Source organism: Eucalyptus grandis, chromosome 5 (genome assembly GCF_016545825.1).
Source record: "Eucalyptus grandis isolate ANBG69807.140 chromosome 5, ASM1654582v1, whole genome shotgun sequence".
NCBI classification, from domain to species: Eukaryota; Viridiplantae; Streptophyta; class Magnoliopsida; order Myrtales; family Myrtaceae; genus Eucalyptus; species Eucalyptus grandis.
Window position 1 is genome coordinate 3,086,199 of NC_052616.1, and position 4,152 is coordinate 3,090,350.

Below are 4,152 nucleotides of genomic sequence, written 5' to 3' on the forward strand. Positions count from 1 at the left end.
AGTCATTAAATTGAAAGGAAATCTTGTCCAATTTGAGGAAAAACGATCTAATTCAAAGAGAAATAGTCCAATTTTGAAGAAATTAAGCCTATTAAACCATATAAATGTAGTCTAATAATTTTCTATTGGCCTAATTACTTAGTTGACATGAAAACTATCGGACCTACATCATGGGTACATGTGATTAGATTTTCTAAGCTAAGTTGGACAATTTTATGTAATTTCTTGCTTAAAGTTGCAAATAAATTGAAATTGAATTCAATTAAAATTGCATGGCATCTTTTGGATTAATTTTCCATTCCTAGGGTGTCTTATTTGCACCCAAATTAACCTTGAATTAATGGCATGAATTTTAGGCTAAAATTGAATTAAGGTTTAATACTGAAATTGACCATCAATTCTCAAAATTAAACCTTAGTCTCAAATTGGTTGACATAAATTTCATCAATCGGAGTTCATTATCTTGATTTTCTTATATTCAAGAGTGTTAAATCCCTCAAATTGAGAAGTTCCCAAATGCATTTCTCAAAATGGACCCAGATTTGGACTTATCTCACAAACACAAGCAGAAAGGAAATGCCCGTTCACAAATCATGTAAAATTGATCCAGATTCCTAAATCTGGGCTAAAATTGATAATTCACATTTTGGCACGACCTATCTCAAAATCGATACGAGTGAATAGATAATTATCTCTAGAGCAAATGTCATGCAAGGAACTAAGCCTAATTATGATTGAAATGAAAGTAATTTTATTTTTGGCTGATTTTCAACCTAAAATCGAAAAATTCCAAAAACAAAGTTCCTAATTGATTTTCATAATTTTTTTATTAAAGTCAAATTGAGACAAAAAAGAAGTGATTCATGGATTTTGATCAAATCCCTTTTAGCCCTAATGATATTAAGATTAAAAGGGATCTTTTTATGTAAAATGTCAACTTTTGACCCGAATGTTGACATTTAGTTGAAGGATTAATCAAAAAGCTAACTCAAAAGTCAACTATTTGACTTTTGAGGTTTTTGATAAAAATGAGTTGAAAATCACTCAACAATGACGAGACAAAAGAAAGAAATGAAAGATGACATTTTTTGTTCGAAGGGCTCCGTTGAAATCAAAAACCCTAATATTGAGTTTTTTTATCTTTATCGACACGTCAACTAGAAATCAAGTGTCAACAATTCGTCTTAAAACTACAAACCTACTAGAGGGGCTCCTACTCTAATATCATATTGTGATATCCATATATTAACTCACTTAAGGTATTGCCCATTTTGATCCGTCCCATTCCGAGCCTCATGATTTTGTCCTTTGGCTTATAGGCAGAACTTTCTCAAGAGTTCAGCCATCCTGGTTGTGTTCTAGCTTGAACATGCTTAACTTTGGAATCCAAAGCAAAACTTACCGTAATATCAAAAGCCACCTCCATGAGTTAATTTTATTTTTCACACACACACACACACAGATATATATATATATCCCAAAATCACTCTTCTCCTCTCTAGTGCACAGTTTGGTTCATTCTTAGCCCCTTTGTCACCAAGAGCATGCTAGGAGCCGCTCCTTATTAAGGTCCTCATGCCCCGACAAAAATTTACTGTTATATCATCCATATAAAAATTCGAAATATAATCTCAAGAAATAGAATAAATTGAATTGAACTAAATCGAAATACTAAATAGAATATAGAATAATCGGATTAGAATCTTATTCTATATTCTAAAAAAATAGAAATTTTAATCGTTAGAATAGTCATTTTAATTTAACTACTAATACAATTTAAAATAGAATATGTATTTCTAACTAATATTAATAGTTATTAGTTATACATAATCAATAATTTTTATCTAAATTAATTAATGTTTTTATATAGTTTATAGAATTCTAAATAATAAGAATTATGTTCTATTTTTAAATTAATGAAATGATTTGTTATAGAAAGAAATGATTCATTATAGCTATTATAAATGATTAATGTGTATTAAATATACAATACAATTTAATCAATATCCAATTTCAATTTCTCTTTTTTTTGAGTTATCTTATAGAAGGTCCACTCTACTCTAAGGAAAGGATAAGAAGAAAAATAAAAGATACAACAAAGATATATGCATTCCAAACCATAATGAATGAGACATTCCTCTGTTGTCATTCAAAAAAAACAAAACAAAACAAAACCGACCCTTCAAGTATTGCAAAACAAAAAAAAAAATCGATGTCTAATTCGAATAAGTGCAGGATTTTAGCATAAATAAAAGAGGGATAGCAAAATTGGTAGACGCTACGGACTTAATTGGATTGAGCCTTGGTATGGAAACCTACTAAGTGACAACTTTCAAATTTAGAGAAACCATGGAATTAAAGATGGACAATCCCGAGCCAAATCCTGTTTTACGAAAACCAACAAAACAATAAGGGCTCATAAAGTGAGAATAAAAAAAGGATAGGATAGGTGCAGAGACTCAATGGGAGCTGTTCTAACAAATGAAGTTGACCCATTGCATTGGGAAATGAATCTTTTTATCGAAGCTTGAGAAAGGGAAAGGATAAAGTTATGTATATACGTACGTACTAAATACTATCTCAAATGATTAATGACTACACGAATTTTTTATATGAAAAAAGGAAACAATTGTTGTGAATCAATTCTATGTTGAAGAAAGAATCGAATATTCATTGATTAAATCATTTACTCCATGGTTTGACAAATCTTTTGAAGAATTGATTAATCAGACGAAAATATAGATAGAGTCCCATTCTAGATGTCAATTACCAACAACAATGAAATTTAGAGTAAGAGGAAAATCTGTTGACTTTAAAAATCGTGAAGGTTCAAGTCCCTCTATCCCCCAAAAGGACCATTTGACTCCTTAACAATTTATCCTATTCTTTTTAAAAAAAAATATGGAGTCTGATAAGACCTTTTCTACCCCTTTTATCTTTTTAATTGACATATAACCAAGTCATCTAGTAAAATATTGAGAGTACTTGAATGACTCAAATGTGGTTGTAATTTTCGTTGTGTTGTCCGTTCCCTAGTCGAATTCTATGTTGTTCTCCTATAGATGTAAGTCACGTTGACCGAACCACGTAAATATAATGTCCAATTTATTTTCTTACTCGGTTTATTTTATTATTTGATTGCTTGCTTTCTGCAATATCAAGAAAGCAAGATGGCCTGCTTTCTTAATGCACTCCAATGTTGATTTATTTCTCAATTTTCTGCCAAAAAAAAAGAGTAAATGAATAGGTCAAATTCAAGCCAGAACTTTCAAGGGATTTAGGTGCACCGAGCAAGTATCTGCTAAGAGTACATGAAATGAGGAAAATTTCCAGGTGGGATAATAAAAAAAAAATACTAATAATGCTTAAAAAAGATCTTCATATCACACAAGCATTGTTGGATGAATGTCTATGAAATAAATTCACCTTGTAACGAGAGATTTTATCTTGCGGAAGAAGGTGCAAAAAGTGAGTTTCACAACTCAAGTTCGAGAAACCAAAAAGAATGACGTGAAAGCAACCAAACCAAAATACTTATGCCGATTGGATTAGAACATACTGATTGTTGCTCTCAACTTTGAAAAAGCACACCATAAGCTGCATGACTTTTGTACGGCGCTCATTTAAGTGACATAACCTTTTTAGATCACTTAAATATCAAATAACTTTTAAATTGATAATTTGAATGCGATACAATTTTAAAAATATTTATCATAAATGCTATGCCATGTTAGATTTTTGGTATTTGATTGAATGTTTTTAAAAAAAAAAATTAGCACTCAAACGATCAACTAAAGGTTATGACATTCAACTAAATTTTTTTAAAGTTTTTTTTTTGGTAAAGAATTTTTTTTTTTTAAAGTTATGATATTCAAATGATGAAAAAAAAATTATAACATTCAAATGTTTGAACTCCGTGGCAGTTGTGGTATTTTTTTTCCACTCCGAATGCATTCCTCGTGGGATTTTCCTGGCTGGGTAAAGGACAGTCCTTTCCTCGAGTTCGCGCGACACAACTCCTCATGGAAATTCATTTTTTTCAGACGATGAGTTTTGTCTCAACAGTCATTGCACACGGAGGAAACCCACCCCTCCTGCTGCGTACACGCTGCCGTCTAATGCGTACTATGCCGCCTTTGTCCCCGCTGTCCT